The following is an 18,730-nucleotide window of genomic DNA, read 5'->3' as shown; positions in this document are numbered from 1 at the left end:
CATTGCTGTGCCGATGTGTTTTGTTGGTGTGTTGGCCCCTGCTTTGAACTTTTAGGCATTTTTTTTTCATCAGTATAGTTTAACTAAAGGGTTCACATAAAGTAGTCATTTGGCTTTCTGTAAAATGTATGAACAAGTGAGTAAGAGTTGAATATCATCCAATGTGCCTCTGTGTTTGAGGATGAAGATTTGTGCAAGGTATTGTTTTAGGTTCATCTTAATATTTCACCTTAAACCCAAATATCCCTGAGGTGAATTTCACATTGTTTGACATGTGAAGTTAATACCCAGTGTAATTTGACCAACTGAAAAGCTGTTGTGCAGTATATTATGGCTCCTATCCAAAAAAAAATAATGATCATGAAAAGGTTTATTTCCATAATTCCAGCAATAATGTTGAACTTTCATGGATTGAAGATTAATTGCCCACATTTTGAACTACCTTATTCTAACTTCCAGCTGAAAAAAAACATGAATTGAGGATTTCACAAAATCAGAATATTGTGATGAATTCACCATTATCTTCAGAAAAGAAAGAAAAAAATTGGGTTCCATCAAATCAGTTGAGATTTGGTACTCCCTTAATTACACGTCAATGTTCAATACTTGCTTATTGATCTCCATTCAACATCCCAAATGCAAATGAGGAAATGCCTTTTGAAATGTGGTTTTGCGATATTGAATGAACATCCATTGTAAATGGCATCTTGCCTTGCATCACAAGGCCAGAGCAACTACTTTGAGTTGGACCCCATATGTCAGAGAGGAACGGTGGAGGGCAATCATTAATTTGTCTATTTCTTAGGCCTTGGATGGTTCTCGTATATTCAGGCAGAGGATGAGGGATTTCCCATATACTCCATTGAAAACCAGTCTATTCCATAATTACTGGAATAACTGGAGCTGTCTTACAAATAGAAAAATGAAATGTGAAGCTGAATGATAAACAGGAAGATTTGCAGCCCTTTATGTACTGTGAATCGCAAAGCCTCCAAATGGGAGAGGGAGAGGAATTTACCGGGGCACTTTCATCCTGTGGTGGTGGTCATGTAATGAGCCAGCATGGCCATAGGAGGGAGCTATGTTTCTGTGGAGGAAAAGGACACCAGTCCAGCGCCACTACAGGCAGCGCGCCTACCACTTTTATTTAAGTGGTGCCTATACTTGCCTGAAAACCCTCATTGGGCAGTGCAGTGTGCAATAGCTGTTTGATATGTATAGCACCTTATCATACAAGACTCTCATTCAATGTGCTTGAGAAAAAGAAAAAAAATAGAGAAGGAAGATATTCTATTTCTCTGTAAAAACTAGCAGGCCTAGAGTTCGAACCTCAACCACAGACGGATAAAAAAAGCTATGTACCTAAGCTGATTGGGCTATGTTTCTGATGTGAGCATTGAAACTGAGATAACAGTCCATGATCACACCTAGTGTTTAAGACAAAAGACAACATTTCAAGTCATCTGGATCCTAAGTAAGCTCAGTTTCTGTCTTCTGTCCATCCTCCAGCCAAAAAGCAATTATTTCAGTCTTGTCTTCTGCATTCAGCTGCAAGAAGTTTTGATGCACCTAGAGATTATTTTGTTCACGGCATAAGCACAATGACTCAGTGGAGCTACAATCTTTTGGAGAGAGCAATGTAAATTTGAGTCTCATCAGCAAAGCTATGATAAGACACCTCTTACTGTTTCAAGATTTGACCAAGCATGTACAAATAGGATAAACAGAAGGAGATTTGAGAATGTGGCTAAAACGGGTTTTAATTTTGAAAGAAAGGTATTGACTGCAGCAATGTAGCCTATTTGAACAAACTACCCATATTTTACTTTTTTGCATAAAATATGCTCTTTTGTCAACACCGTCAGATACAATTAAAAGGTGAAGAAATAAGTTGTTTGTATTAAAATGAATTATTTTAATAATTCAACAGCGATACATTGTATTCTTAAAACACGTAAAACTTCCCATGATGTTGGACCTCCATCATGTCACCACTGTCAGGTTTTGAGTCTGTTCACATGTGACTGAATTGTGCTGGTTAATGAACCACTATAAAAGATATCAATATATTGTGATCCAAAATTATTCTCTGAGGTACATTTGGAGGCTTTTTGTTACCACCATCAGACACAAAACCTGACGGGCGGTGACAAAAACTGCTATTTGGTATGCATAGTTTTTGGCCATTTTGTTTTTCCTCAGTTTTTATGTAGTGCGTCGTAGGCCTACCTCTTCACAAAAAGTATAGGCCTATATTAATTAGCATTATTGTAATATTGCGAAAGTGATGGTGGTGACATGTTATGGTCGTGACTGTAGCAGTGTCCAAACCAATTAACACATTTAAGAGAAAATAATAAACTTAGATTAGCCTCAGTGCAGGATTAGAATATTAAGATAAATAAAGCATTGAACCTTACAATGATTGTTCATGGGCACTAAGTCTGAACATGCGGTACTAGGTCAGCTGCGTTGGATCAGATATATAGCACTGTGTTTACAGATCCTAATTTGTAATTCCACATGAAGGAAAGAGGGGTGCTTGCATAGGGCACCAAATTAACTAGAACTGGCCCTGCATGTACTGTAGTTATTCATGAGAAACTGCCAGGGATGCAATTGTGTGGCCTAGTAATGTGGTTATTAGATGGCCTCCACCGCATGCATGTGTTAAGAAGTAAGGTATTTCCGGCCTTACATATTTATATGGGCCTAGTCAGTTCCACAGTCCACAATAGGAAATTGTTGCGTGCCATTTAAATAGATCAACTTGCCTCAATCATAGGCATTGAAAAACTGAAACATTCTCCTGTTTGTGTTCCGCTCCTCAAAATGAAACGATTTAGTACTTTATTTCTTCCCATTTATTTTCATTAAACTATTACCTCAATATAATCCATATAATGTAACTCTTGTTAGAGTTCTGACAAGGACTTAGATTGAGGCAATACTTGTGATTGAGCAGTGAAAGTCAAAGAACCTCTGTGGGTGGATTATCCAAACTGTTATCTCTGTCATATATTATAAAACACGAAACCACAGAAAAACTGCAGAGGGGGGCTTGGTGGTTAGGGGCCCCCATGATAGAAGGCCCACTATCAATCTGAGGCGGAAACAGAGCCCCAATAGTTTTAGGCGAGGCAGCGTGCTGCGTATCAGTTAAGTAGAAGATACACTCACCTCACCGTCACGCAGGCGGCAGGAAGCCGAGTGCTGACTGCACAGCGCTATGTGGCGTACGCACTCACGCCACACCACGCGGCCTACCAGCTCACCACCGCACCACACCGCGCTCTGTCAGCCTGTACACGTGCTCTGCTCTTACCGTTATATTATCATCAGAAAATACCTCCTCTTAGTCGTTTTCTGTCTCAGTTCATGAATCACTATGCGTAAATCAGGGCACCTTGTTACAGATTTGGAAAATTGTCAGTGAGTACAGGCGATGGTCCATGGAGCAATTATAGCAAGGTGTTTCAAATCTGTGATATTTAACAGAAAACTACAGCAGAGTTGTGTTTTAACGCAAGCTTGATATGGAATTTCTTTTTTGTTCAAATTATTACATTTTATAACTCCGTTACAATCCCATTATTATTATACGCCAATCTGGATGTGTTAACCGTATGCTTTTGGTTCCTTACCTTGTACAGGCCAGGACTGAAAATCACACATGTACTATAATAATAACGTGGGTATTGCATCGCAATATTCGAATTTGCATTTTACTATTTTGCATGTGTTTGCTTTGACTATTTTTATCCCTTTTTTTGTCGTGGTTGACAAAAAAGGTTCACGTTTCGCTCTGTGTGAATGTGCGCTCTCTGTGTCTGTGTGTGTGTGGTGGCCTCATGGCAGAAGGAAGTGTAGTGGTGACGTTTTGAAAGGCCTGTGTGGCACAGGAGGCACACAGACAGCGTGGTGCCCGCTGCAAACCATTCTCCATATTGTTGTCCCCCAATGCAGCCCAGCCGTGGCCGAAGTCTGGCACCGCCATGCAAATCCAACAGGAAAAAACTGCCCAGGTCACGCAGATTGCTATCGCGCGGCTCCCAGGAGCTTTCCTGTTCCTCCAAGGCTCTTTGTTCTGCTCGCCTTTGCCCCTGGCCTATACGACCTTCTGACCCCTCACCTGCCGCCTCCACTCTCAGACATACATGTCTTAACCCCCCTCTCCTCTCGCCTTCTCCCATCCATGTATAAACATATAAATAAGACATCGACATTAACACGCACACACACACATGCACTCACACACACACACACACACACACACACACACACACACACACACACACACACACACACACACACACACACACACACACACACACACACACACACACACACACACACGCAAAGATGTCTCCGTTTAGCACTTCGGTTTGTGATGTTTCTATTTTCATTCATCCCGATGATTACTGCAAATGCAATTGTTAATCCCTCCCCCCCGCCATGTTTTTGTTGTGTGGTCGTCAGACCGATGTGGCGGCCCTACCCAATTGTGCCCCCCCACTCCAACCCACCCACCCCACTCCAATTTATCAGCAATCACTCAACGCAGAAAAAAAACAACAACGGTGAAATGTACACCTCCGACAGATTTACCACCTCCCACCGCGGTCAACAAAAACTGTACACGCAATGCCTTCAATGAGAGACACATTACGAAAAACAAAAAGAGTCACCTCAATCCACCTCAATTCCCCCTCTCTCCACCCCCCGAGGGGGACCTGACCCACTCCAGCATGCTCAGGCCAGCTCTTGTTGGCAGGCGGTTATAGCCGTTCTGCTCATCTTGGTGCAAGTGATCCGAGTGCCTTGTGTATTCTTAGAGCTGTGCATTGTAGCCGCCGCTCCTTAAGCATGACTATTATGCACGCGACGCAGACACTGACCTTCTGCACCTTCTCAGTTAGTCTGTGTGGAATCAGTAACCCCAACCCACCCCGCTCACCTCCACTGCCACCACCTCCACAACAACCACCACCCACACTTCACTTATAGTTATATTTGGCCACTTGGCAAACATACAGAGACAGAGGCACCATCTTGACAATTTGGGGAATGATATTTCATTGGATACAGCCATTGTATGGCAGTTCTTTCTTTGGTGCTCTCTAATACGTTCCCTGTTTGTCTGTGTGGACAGGGGTGTAACCAGACATTTTCAAATACCGGAGTCAAATACTGCATGCTGTACTGCATACTGTACATTTAGAATGCTTCGAACTTTGAAGTTTGTCTTCATTAATCACTGCCTTGAGGATAAATGGGGGTGACGTATATACACTGAATTTATCATTCTTGATCATATATCGGTTTTCACCAATAGATACATTTTACATTACTGAAAAAAAATACAGAGGCATGACCTCTGTGTCCTCAATGGTAGTTACGGCCATGTGTGTGTGGAATCAGCTGGGCCTGCACCGCCAAGTCGCCACTGCCCCAACACACCACTTCAAGGAAGCCAAAAGTGGGGGGGGAGAAAGGGGTCATTTGTCGCGGTCCCCTGGAGGCAAAATTGTGTCCTCATTGCATTGTATTGAGCACTATGTATTGGGTGGTTTGGGTGGGGGGCCTTTCAGATGACTTTGCCCTGACCCCGGCCAAAGCTGTTAGCAGCCTTGCACCACTTATGTGCAGTATTTATACTTGGCACGATCCATCTCGACAATTTGGGGAATGATATTTCATTAGAAACGGCACGGTTGTGTGTGGGGCCTGCTGTGATTCCGCACTTTCGTGCTCCGTAATATCATTATCTCCATTGTAGCTCCATCATTAGCTCTATCTCTGTGTAGCTCTATTTACTAAATAAGAAAGTGTGCTGTCATGGTGATGTGAACAGCCCATGTGCGTGCGTAGTTACAGAGGCATGATCCAGCTCGACAATTTTGGGGGATGATATTTCATTAGACACGCCAGTTGTACGGCAGTTAGGCCAATCCTGTACTTTCGTGCTCTGTAATGTCATTAGCTGCCTTTGTTGCTCTATTTACCAAATAGGAAAGTTACTGACCTACGTCTGGTCAGCGCTATGGTGCAGCTGTCCATCACTGGTCCTGGTTTGTTGGATGCTGCAGTGGTGTAATTGACATAGAGATACTTTAGATCTGTAGCCTAAAAAAATAAGGAAAAATAGGGAAACTCCAGTGACCGGCTAGTGGACTTTCACTGGTGTATGTGTCGTGCAAAGTGCAATCATCTCTCTCTCTCTCTCTCTCTCTCTCTCTCTCTCTCTCTCTCTCTCTCTCTCTCTCTCTCTCTCTCTCTCTCTCTCTCTCTCTCTCTCTCTCTCCCCCACCCTCCCCAATGCGCATTCTCTCCTCTGTCTCGAACATCACTGCTCTTATCTTGTTTTAACAGGGCAGTCACGATGCACAATGCCTTCATTTTTCACCTATTAACACGTAGAATAATACTAAGGTTCCGATAAGAACTTTTATTGTTCAAAATTGAGCCTGTGAAAACAAGGATACATTGCAGCATTGAATTCTTCGGCCAAAGACCTGTGCACTGGGTGATTGTGTGTAGGGCGTGCATGTGTAGGTGTGTGTGTGTGCATGCGTGTGTGTGCGTGTGCGTGTGTGTGTGTGTGTGTGTGTGTGTGGGGGGGGTGATTGTGCAAATGTGTGCAAGAGAGGCTAGGTTATACCAGTGTTTCTCAACCTTTTTTTAGGCAAGAGACCCTTTCAATTCATGAAAAATTTCAAGGCACCCCAAGCCAACAAGCTGTAACATGGCATTGCATCCGATACCACACAAGCTTAGAAAATTAACACATTCATACAGTCTACGTTTGAAGTTGCAGCTTACTGGGGAGACCTAAATATACTTTATTATGCGTAAATGGCAGATGAAAGATTCCACTGACTAAGCATTCATTTTTAATTTAGACAAATATGTATTACATTACAACATTTATTTATCAGACATGTTTCCGCGGCACCCCTGAGGGGGGCCTGCGGCACCCCTGTTGAGAAACACTGGGTTATACAGTCCAGGTGTCCACCACATTCATGTCTGAGGTGACAAACGGCAGATAACCTGCGCAGGCTCCACGTGTGAACAAACACGCTGATTCTCACAGGAGAGTCACTGTTGCTGTGCCCTTTTTCCTTTTCTTTCTTTTTTTTTTTTTTTTTAAAAAAGGGTGTGGAGTGTGTTTGGAAACAGCTCATTACCTCCGAGAGACACTTTAAGAGTCGTCCCAGTCAAGGGGCTCATAACATACATCACTCAGCACCACTGCTCTCATCTCATCAGCCGCTCGCTCTGGCCCTGCCTGCTGAATAAGCCACGGCCCTGCATCCTGTTTATCTCCCCGGGAAATAAACATCATGCACACACACACACACAAACACACACAAACACACAGAATACACAGACAACACACACACACACACATGCACGCACGCATGCACGCACACACGCATGCATGCACACACACACACACACACACACACACACACACACACACACACACACACACACACACACACACACACACACACACACACACACACACACACACACACACACACACACACACACACACACACACACACACACACACACACACACACACACACACACACACACACACACACACACACACACACACACACACACACACACACACACACACACACACACACACACACACAGAGAATACACAGACAATATACACACACACAATACACACACACACAATACATACACAATACACACACACAAACACACACAATACACAAACACAATACACACACACACACACGCACACACACACACACATGCCCGGAGGTGACTCAATATGAAGTGGCTGCAAATGTGTTGGAACAAAAGATCTGCAGGGGAGCAAAAGGAGAAGGGGAAGAGAAAACAAACGACTAATGAAATTATAACAATACGGAGGGAGAGCGAGCGAGGGAGAGAGAGAGAGAGGGAGAGAGAGAAAGAAGCGGGCTGAGCGAGCCACAATGGAGGGGAACAATCGCGCCGCGTCAATGGAAAGAAAGGAGGAGGGGGAGGGAGGGAGAGGGGGGGTGAGCTGGACAATAGGCCCGGTGACAGCGGCACAATGGCCACAGTGTTTTCAATTAGACATTATCTCATGGAGAGAGTGGCAGGTCACATTGTGCGAGGAGGCTATTTTCAGGGCCCGGGCTTTTGTGCAGGGGGGGCTCCGCCGGCCCTCCCCTCCAGCCCCCGCCAGCCAAAGCCTTTATTCTCCTCTCTTTTCTGTTTGTTTTCCACCGTCCACCCCTCTACCTCTCCTCTCCTCCACCACCACCACCACCACCACTATACCTCCCTCCATCACCATCGCCACCCACCTGAAAAAAAGGAAAACATGAGATAGGCTAGTGGGTGGTAGAGTGGCTGTAGTGGTGTGGGTGACCAAGTCTCTGTGTGTGTTTTTTCCCCGGCTCAGGCACACCACCGCCGCCGCCATTATTGACCATCTCTGACCGCAGCGACGGACGGTGCACTAACGTGGCAGCCATGTTTGCCATGATGCGGCCTAACCCATCCTCTGCTTTCAGCTTATCATGGTCTTCTAATCCACCAACTGCTTTGGCTGCTGCTCTGTCAACTCCGGCAGAAACTGTTGTGGTCAGAGAAAGCCCTCTCTCTAGTTCTTCTTCCAGCAGCCAAACAATAACAGTGGCTCTAGTCTACTCTCTTCACAAGAACATCATGTAAAAAAAAGGTCAGTGCAGAGGCTTTGTGGAGTTCTTCCCTCGGGGAGTTCTGCTCTGTGATGCCTATTGTGTAATGACACTATGCAAGTCGCATAATGTACGTACGGTATCTGCCTGGAAGAGAGTTTCTGATTGGTCCACCACAGTAGCCTATGTCTGCTTCATGTACGCTTGGTTTGCCAAGCGCATTGGAGTTTTGAAAAGTTAATATGACCAAGCCATAATGGAAAAGAGCTTTTAACTTCTTTCGTGAAAATGACAGTGCCAAGACAGTTAGACCTACATTTGGTGGTTTCTATGTTGGTTTCCTGTCCAGAGAGCACCTCAAACAAACAACGTCTGAGTCCAGAAAAGGGATCCTGGACTATTTCATTGACTTTTAGACTTGAGTGTTTGTGCAGGCTCTGTCTGCACTGTTCTACTTCTTTCTCCCTTTGCCCAGAATGCAGAAGCCGGGACTCAGTTGCTAGAGTCAGTAATGTATCAGAGTCAGAGACAGCATTTGGATAGGCCTACTATACGTAGTATTCTGATGTACTCATGTCATGTGCTTGACTCACCATCATGTCTGGTCACTATAGGACAGGGAATGCGTTTGTGAGAGTGACACTTCACATGCACACCTGGAACAAAAAAAGGGAGAGTCAACATTGTGACGAGATGGCATTCTTGACATACATACCTCCATTACATTGCTGAAACACTTTCACTCCGTTTTTAGTACCAGTAGTAGGCCTACGTGTTTCAGTGCCTGTAAACTGAACCAAAATGCTTAAAGGTCCAGTGTGTAAGATTCCAAGTCCCTATTTCAACATCATTATTGTGAAGTGACTATACATGTGCAATAACAGCTGATCTGCCATGGGCATGTCATAATATGTGAATAACACGAGTTTGAAATCATGTATGTCCCTGATTGGGTGAAGTAGCTCAAGAGAGCGTATGCATATTGAGGTTGAAGCACCCTTCATGAAAGTGGAATAAGTAAAGCAAATACTCAAAATTGGTCTAATTGTCCAAAGCAGCATTTGACAAATACGTTTCTTGATTCTTGTTTCTGCATAGGGTGAAACAAGTTTGTGAATGGCTTCACAAGACCTTTAAAACAATTAACGTTCTGTTGTCCAGTCTTGCACTTTAAATGTCTGTATGAGCACTGTCTATGTCCATACTGTCTTAAGTCCATGTATAAGTACTGTCTATGTCTATACTGTCTATGTCCTTACCTAGATTAGTCTATGTCTGTATGGGAAAGCAAGAAATGTAATTTCAAATTCTTTGTATGACCAGTGCATGTAAAGAAATTGACAATAAAACCTACTTGACTTGATAATCAGAGCAGTATGAAAGAGTTAACCTTAAGTCCTACTTGAGGCCTGTGCTTATGCAAACTGTCTGTATCGTGGTTCTTGGGACAAACAGGGGGCCACAGATGGTTTATCAGTCCGTTTGCCTGATGTTGTTTTGCACAACCCTACTGATGTAAATTGTTCCAACACAAAAAAACACAGTTAACGATGATCTATATCGGCTGAAAAAAAATGGGGACATTATGTGTGTTTCTCTTTATGCATGCAAGCAAAGAGAAGATACGCTTGCAGCCAGCGGTGTCTGTGAAAGGGAGATCGGAATAGAGGGTGTTGGTATTGCGGTTTTCCGACGCTTCTCAGAAATAATACAGCGATGGTTATCCGAGCACACATGTATGAGTTCTCGTGAGCACATTTGTCATGTTTGCTGTTCCATATCACCCCTAGTCCTCCTCTGTGGTTGGCAAGTCCCCCCACCCAAGCTCTGGGTTCCAGATTGTCTTTGCATTTTGGTTTCATTAAAATGCACACATGAGCAAAAGTGTCATTTTGGTTTGCCTGCTCTTACAAAGTGGAACAGGCAAGCAGAAACCTCATGCTACTTGTTAAGGTTGCATATTCTTTTTCAAGTAAGCGCATGTGTGTGTGCGCTTGGTGTGCCATCCCAATCATTTCTAAAGAAGCACTAGAACTAAAACAGACACTAGACCACAATTCGTGATGAGTTTTGAGGTTTTCAAGGTTGTTGTTTGTGCAAAAGTTCTTGCATTTCATTAAAACAAGGTTTTTTTATCTGTCTTCACAAAGATTGAGTAAGATCAGTCAATGGACTAACTCCCAGGTGACTAATTTAAAAATCAGTGTGTGTTCAGAAGTACAGGTCCACATTATTATAGAAAATACTTTTTAAAGCCATGAAGGTATTTAGTCTGTGCACGTGTTTAATTGTGTTGTGTGGAAAACTGAAATCAAAAACTTTGTTTCCCATACAGGAAGTACTATTTCAGAAGTGCATTTACAGATGTACATATCACAGCAGCGCCATGCACAGTGATTGAGTAGCCACTTTGTCTGATGACTATTTTGTTGTTTCATTGCATTTACTGAAACAGTTCCACCTGCACAAAAAAGAGAGAGAGAGAGACATCCTGCCCGAGAAAGTTCATTGGCGTCGTGAAATCCACAGTTAAGTTCATAATGATGACAGAGTGGTTGTGGTTTTGATAAAGATCTCTGCCAGCAGGCGAGGTGGTGAAGGAGGAGGCTGTCATCTCCACACAAACGGGGACGAGGCCATAAACAGGAAGAGAATTCAACGTTGCAACTGCGCTATCAAATGTCGGAGCCTTCACAAATGAGATAATCGTTGCGCGAGCAGGGCTGTTTTTTTTTCCCTCCTGTGATTCTTTTTTTCCACTTTTAAACACTATAAAAAAAAGAATTCACATTCACGTTCTTACACTCCTCTAGCTAATGTTTCTTATATGTAATTAGACTTCTGTCATTTGGATGAAACACTTTTGTCTCACCGGAGCTCCAAAAGTAAAATTTTATTAGGCCCTAATGCTTGTATTGCAACATACACACATTGTTTGGAGGTTTTTTTTGTTTGGTTGTTGTGTGTGCCTATACTGATCTAGCATTACTTCTACAAAAATTGAGAATGTCCTTTTCTCCTAATAAAACTCTACTTCAGCCAATGAACGGATCTCTTTGCAAGGTCTGTGTATTTCCTTTTCTTCTGGGTATCAGGCTAAGAGGGACTGACTGACTGTGCTTACTGTGCAGATGATAGGATATGGCCTTTGCATCTGCGGCATAGTGCCCGCATGCCAGCCGAATCCATCTACACACGACACACTCTCTGATGCTCTGATGCTCCATCACTGCAAGTTAACCAGTCTGCATGAAAGAGCGTTATCATTCGTGTCTAGCTATTGTGGTGAAACAGGTGGAAAATACCAAAGAGACCCACAACACTTAGGTCTTTCCGAAGTCTTTGCCACAAAAAAGCAGGTAAAAGAAGAGTTGGAAGGAAGCCTAAAGTTTAAAAAAAACTTTATTTTTTAATCTAAGCATTTTCATATGTTAAGTAGGCTAGATAAAAGGAGGGAAGCACATTATTTATCCGAGTTGAAATGTCATTTTTGTGGTAAGATGTTTTCCTTTATTGCTGTTGTACACACCAACAAGACCTCTGCCCGCCAAACCGGCCACACATGTTCACATACACATAACAGCGAGCGCACGCACGCACACAGACACGCACACACACACACAGGCACACACACACACGCGCACACACACACACACACACACACACACACACACACACACACACACACACACACACACCACACACACACACACACACACACACACACACACACACACACACACACACACACACACACACACACACACACACACACACACACACACACACACACACACACACACACACACACACACTGTGTCTATCACCTCTTTGGTATCTGAAGGATGCATTGCAAACACAACGACCACATTTGGTGGTCCGGTGGTCCCACTGACTCCCTCCAATTCCACCCTACCATGTCCCCAGCATTGGAGGGCCCTAATGGGGATCGATTCCTTGTCGCGCGGAGATGCCGATGAGCTCAGGACCCAGGCCTCCAGTGCTCTAGGGTGTCCATTAAATTGTGGGCGCGTACAAAACGGACAATGAGGTCTTCTCCACGGGAGCGTCTCTTGTGTGTCTGGAACATGAGAGGCGCAGATCTCCTCCTCTCCCCAGGTCTACACAAAGCTCACGCTCATTTAATCCTCCGGGCTCGCCGGGACAAATAAAAAAGCGAGGGAGAAAGAGGAGAGAGAGAGAGAGAGAGAGAGAGAGAGAGAGAGAGAGAGAGAGAGAGAGAGAGAGAGAGAGAGAGAGAGACAGACAGACAGACAGACAGAGACAGACAAAGAGAGAGAGACAGACAGGGACAAAGAAAGACAGAGACAAGATACGTATATAAACAGACACCCTGAGAGACACAGACACAGAGAAAGAAATGGCACAGGGGGTGAGGTTGGGGTGGGTGAGGAGAGAGAGAGAGAGAGAGAGAGAGAGAGAGAGAGAGAGAGAGAGAGAGAGAGAGAGAGAGAGAGAGAGAGAGAGAGAGAGAGAGAGATGGGTTGCCAGCTTCACCTCTGCTCAGCGGGAGAGACAAAAGTGGAAGACCTGAAAAGTGTAGCGGGGAACAAAGGTGTGAGTGCTAGTGTAGGGTTCCTGAGTTGCTTAGTGACAAGAGCCTGACATAGAAATAAAGAGGTGTGTGTGTGTGTGTGTGTGTGTGTGTGTGTGTGTGTGTGTGTGTGTGTGTGTGTGTGTGTGTGTGTGTGTGTGTGTGTGACACACACGCAGGAGGACACAGCCGAAAAAGACATGACCATAGAGCAGAAAGAAAAGAAGAGAGGAGACAGAGAAGAGACAGAGAGTGAGTGAGCGAGAGCGAGCGAGAGAGAGAGAGACGGAGAGAGGGGGAGAATGGGAGAGAAAGAGCAAAAGAATGGCAGAGAGAAAGCGAGAGAGGGCAAGCCTGCAAGGAGAGAGGGAGAAGTGGAAAGGGGTCTCTCTGTGTGTAATCCTGGAATGGTGGTTAGTGAAGCATCACCATGGTAACAGCACACAAAGGCCTGTGGTTTCCTATTGATGGCTAATTGTATTCTTCACAGCTCTTTTGTTAATTGTTGTCTGCCCGGCACTCACTTCCTGCTGGGCCCCAACACAAAGGCAGGAACAGAGGGGATTAGGAATGGCACATCGGCTTTGGGCCCTCACCCCGAGAGCCACTGACTGGCTGTGAGCTAGCGCAGGGTGGGTGGTGGGGAGAGAGAGAGAGAGAGAGAGGGAGAGGGAGAGGTGTAGAGAGGAAAAGAGACGTTAAAAACATCAGACCTTAACACTTTGGAGGCCAGAACCAAACCCTGAGTTGCCTGTCTGTATTGCAGGCGGCTACCTTCTTGGAGGTGCAAACAGTGTCAACCTCGGTTTGCCGCCATGTGAATGTTTTAGGCCTAGGCCTATGCCTTCTCAGAGGTGTAGGCAATAGTCTGATTCATTGTGTACGCTCAGCTCAATGTTGTTATTAATTACGCACAAATTCATAATAACATACAATGTGTGTCCATGAACTGACATGCATTTGTGTAAGGTCTCCATTTTACTTCAGTTTTAGACATAATTGAGAGTGCACGGATTCTTCTTTGATGTGTGATTCACTGAGAGATAGTTGTAGGCCTATAGCCTACATTAGCCTACACAAATACATTGGGCATAATGAATTGATTGATGGTGCTAGAATAAATAACAGGTCAAATCAACACACCCACGTTCTCCCCTTTTCCCCTGCTGTAGAGCTCAAGGTGTCTGTCGCCGAGAGAATTATGAAGTGCTTTCCCTTTAAGGGGGAGGTGAATGGCAGGAGACTGAAAATGTTGGGAACAGTGCATGAGAAAGTCGCTCGCAGTCCGGGGAGAAGCAGGATCCAAGGAGAGATGTAATAGAGCTCACGGGGAGCGAGAATCAATCTGCGCCTGTCCAGTTACCTTCGCTTAATGTTATTACTGACAGTTAGCTTGACTCGCCGCGGTTAGATTTGCTGTGTGTTCCATGATTTGCATGCGGCTGATAACTCGCTGAACGGCGCGGGAGGGAAGACAGAAGTTTTTGGGCAGCACGGTTCTCTCTGGAGTGGTAAGTGGAGAGATTCAACACTTCTGAAGCAAGTTTCTAACCCCTCTGCCTGTGTGCCATTTGAAGGCTTTTTGACATCTTTTTGGCTACGTCCTGGAACTCAGTTACGAAACCCGGGATGTTGTGTGCGCTTCCCGAAATAAGTGTCTCTACTTGCGTGCTTTTTCACTTGTCTTTGGGACATCCTACTGAATAATAACTTGTCATCTCAATGCTAACGAGATGATTGTAGGTTTCATTTTGTTGTTGTTTGAGTACCAATGCCGACCGAGTTCATCCCACATTTCAATAGCCTACCTACCCTAGACTATCTTGAATTGTTCAACCCCAGATATCTGTCAATAGGTCCAAGCCGAAAATGAGTTTTGCGGGTCACTTCTGGCGCGTCGACAGAGACCTGCGCGGTTTGACAGGCAGACGGTCCATTCACCAGGAGTTCCGAAACTCCACGGGCACCCGTGTGGCAGGCAGGGTGGGAACCACCGAACTAGCCTATTTGTTTGAATGGACATGTTTTTGAAGAATAATAATAGGCTATAACTGATTGTTGACTGAATGAAACTTTCCATTATTGTGAACAGCATGAGCGCACATCTCATGGCTTAAAGCCAACCAGCTGTCTCTCCCTGACATTGTTCCTTATTATTTGTGAAATACGGCATTAACTAGCAGTTGGCACCACGCGCCGGGGATTCTTCCCCATACAGTCAATTGGAAATCATCCTTTCTGCCCATATCGCGGTTCTCACTTTGGGTTCAGATACCAAAGCAGGGTGACTAAGTTGGGGAAGGTGGCAAATACTGTTAAATGTGAACGTTGAGGTTGGCCTGCTGACGAGGTTGGTGACGACCAAATGCAGACTGATGAAGATAACACAGACAGGACAGTCATATGTCTCTATCTGACGGAGGTGCCACCCACCAGGTGAAGGGCCGTTCTGCAGCTCTTCTCCCAGTATGTGAGGCTCATACACTGGCTGGAGTGACAGCTGTACAAAGGGGAAGTTTGGCAGAAGTGACCGTGAGTGTGTTGCTTCACACTGGCTGAATCTGCACAAAGGTAGCTGTCAGCAGGGAATCCTTGACCTTCATAGACATCTACTTTCTTGACCCCCCCTTCCCTCTGTTCATCCACCACCACCTTTCTTTCTTCATTTTTTAGTCCTTTCTTTCTTTCTTTTTCTTTCTTTCTTTCTGTCTTTCTTTCTTTCACACACACACACACACACACACACACACACACACACACACACACACACACACACACACACACACACACACACACACACACACACACACACACACACACACACACACACACACACAGGCCATTCATTCGGGAAGGGGTTTTATGTGTGCCAGGTCTGAGCCTGTGTCCCTGTCCTTTCTCTATGGGTGAGTGTAGAAGTCGTTCCTCACTTCTGCCTGCCCTGACGAGAGAGAAGTGAGGTTCTGGAAGGCAGAGCTTAGGCCATTCGCCATCCTGCTACGTAGCCAAGGTGACTCGGCTTATCCCATGGACACCTTTACTTTCTTTGGACCTTCCATGAGCAACCATGATCCTTCCACAGCCCATGCATGGGCCCTGTGTTCAGCTGTTGGTGACAGAATTTGGTGTAGTTGCACACCACACCACACCACACCACACCACACCACACCACATCGTGCAATGCTGGCCCTGTTGTTCAGCTGTTGGTGACAGTATTTGTTGTAGGTGCACACTTCACCACCCTGCATCGCATCTCTTTTGAGTTGCACTCCATTTGTTCCACCCTCGTGTGAAGTTAGAGCGTGTGTGTGTGTGTGTGTGTGTGTGTGTGTGTGTGTGTGTGTGTGTGTGTGTGTGTGTGTGTGTGTGTGTGTGTGTGTGTGTGTGTGTGTGTGTGTGTGTGCGTGTGTGTGCGCGTGTGTGTGTGTGTGTTTAGAAAGGGACCATGCTTCTTACGAAGTTAAAGACCACACACATTTCTAATTCTGTTAATCAGCATCTGATCCTCTTGAACAGTGGATGAAGGCTAGACCTTGGACATTGTGGACCATTTACCCATTTTAGCCTGATGCTGCATACACGCTTGTTTGACGTTTAGTGCATGGAGCGACATATTCGGTGCATTCAGGTTCTTGAGATTTTTTTTTATTATTAAAAATGTCGGTATCTTGGAGCTTAATGAACACATTCTGATGCAAGATGTGGGTCCTAACCCAATTGTAATGTTTTTATGTGTTTCGGAGGCTGAGATGTTTAGATTTTAATAAGCAGAGGGCACCTTTCCCCAAAAGGGCTTGGGCGTTCAGCAGGCGTTTCTTGCAGGTGCCTTGGGCATCAATGGGTTATTGCAAACACAAATGCAAATACCTCAGGTATAATACATGTATAAAGTGGAATATCTTTTAGCATACAAAAATTCTTGAGATATACACATATACAATAGAATAGTGGAATATCTTTTAGCAAGCACAAATAGGCCTACCTCATATATAGGCCTACGTACACATTTTTACATTAGACTATCTTTTAGCAAAACGCAATGCAAACACTAATACGGTACTTCAGGTATACATGTATACTATAGAGTAGAATATCTTTAAGAAGACCCTGCTGTAGTATTTTCATGTGGAATATATGCAAGCATTTGTGTATTTCTTGATTAATATCTGCAATTCACTTTCCTTTCATTTGTCTGAGATTGTTTTATCCTTCACGACACAGTCTGAGTGACTACGGAGGATGTCCACAGAAAACGGCTTCTTTCACTTTTGCACATCATTGGCATATGAATATAGGCAATAGGTCATTGATGGTATCTAGAGATCTGTCTGACATGCTTTTCCTTAGGCCTTTGATTTTATATTCAGTAATTTTTTACTAATGTAAAGATTACATAAACCCTGCATAAGAAAACTCCAAAACTATCCCATGAATTATATTGAGGGTAAGTTTGAAATTCATTTTAATAACAGTTGTGTAAATACTACAGTGTTTGTGTTGTATTGGCCCCAGAAGAACTTAGTGGAGAATATTAAAGTTGTTTCATGTGCGACTGTGTATTGAAAGAAGGTGTGATTGTAGGATGAGGAAGAAAATCATTAGGATCACATATAGATTAAATAGGCCTACTCTCTTTTGTCACTGGTGATGATGTCTAACTTAACTTCTGGTTAAGTGTATGTCTGAATATTCACCACAACAACTGCAGTCAACATGCGTTATCTGATACCCAAAAAAGCATGTGGGCTAAACCCCTGTCAGAGTGGAAGCACTATGAGTATTTCTGCCCAGAGTAATTCATCAGATACAATTCGAAATTGATGTGGGTTCATGTAGTCTCTCAAACCCTTTTCGTGGTGCAGCAGTCACCCCTGAACCGCCAACTTCCTGTTCCACCAATAGCCACAGTTCAGTGAGCCCACCTTTTAGTGGGAACTAGGGTTCTGTGGGACGACAGTGGCCCTATAGGCAGTAGAATGGCCCACATGTTCTCAGAGGCATATGTCGTGTGGAGGAGAGGGAAACAAACAGCAGGCAACAATCAGCATTATTCTGTCGACCGCCTTTTCGCGAGGTAAGCTGCTCCGATTCTATCTTGACGCTGTTGGCTCATAGGGGCCGTGCGTGGCGGCAACAACTTTTGCGCATCGCCTCAGACGTTTCTGTGGAAAGTCTCGTTTTACCTCTCTTTTAGATTTTTCCTCACACTTCACTAATTTTATAATGTTTTTATTTTCAGAACTATTTTCGTTTTCTTGTTTTAATAGTTCAGTAGTTGTGTTTGGTTGTGAATTGGGAAAGACCTTTGACCCTGGTTATAATTAAGGGGCCTATTCAGTTTCCCAACAGGTTTGATCTTAACATTATTTCTATGATTTATACTTATATATCATATACATATGATAGCCTATGTAGTAGAAACATGTATAACTCCATGGGCAAACAAACAAACGAACATATTGCCTTAGGTCTGACATTAAGGACAATTAGCTGTCAG

General features: G+C 44.2%; 1 protein-coding gene across 1 annotated transcript in view; it reads left to right on the top strand.

Annotated features, from left to right (window-relative positions):
- The first annotated feature begins 14,508 nt into the window (after positions 1-14,508).
- Positions 14,509-18,730, top strand: part of LOC134462375 (transcription factor SOX-13-like) — a 44,076-nt gene continuing 39,854 nt past the window's right edge. Inside the window, exon 1 of the mRNA XM_063215369.1 lies at positions 14,509-14,744. The gene's annotated coding sequence lies outside the window, so the exon portion shown is untranslated. The remainder of the gene's footprint in view (positions 14,745-18,730) is intronic.

This window comes from Engraulis encrasicolus, chromosome 14, assembly GCF_034702125.1.
Source record: "Engraulis encrasicolus isolate BLACKSEA-1 chromosome 14, IST_EnEncr_1.0, whole genome shotgun sequence".
In the NCBI taxonomy this organism is placed as follows: domain Eukaryota; kingdom Metazoa; phylum Chordata; class Actinopteri; order Clupeiformes; family Engraulidae; genus Engraulis; species Engraulis encrasicolus.
This window is presented reverse-complemented; position numbering and strand designations above follow the sequence as displayed.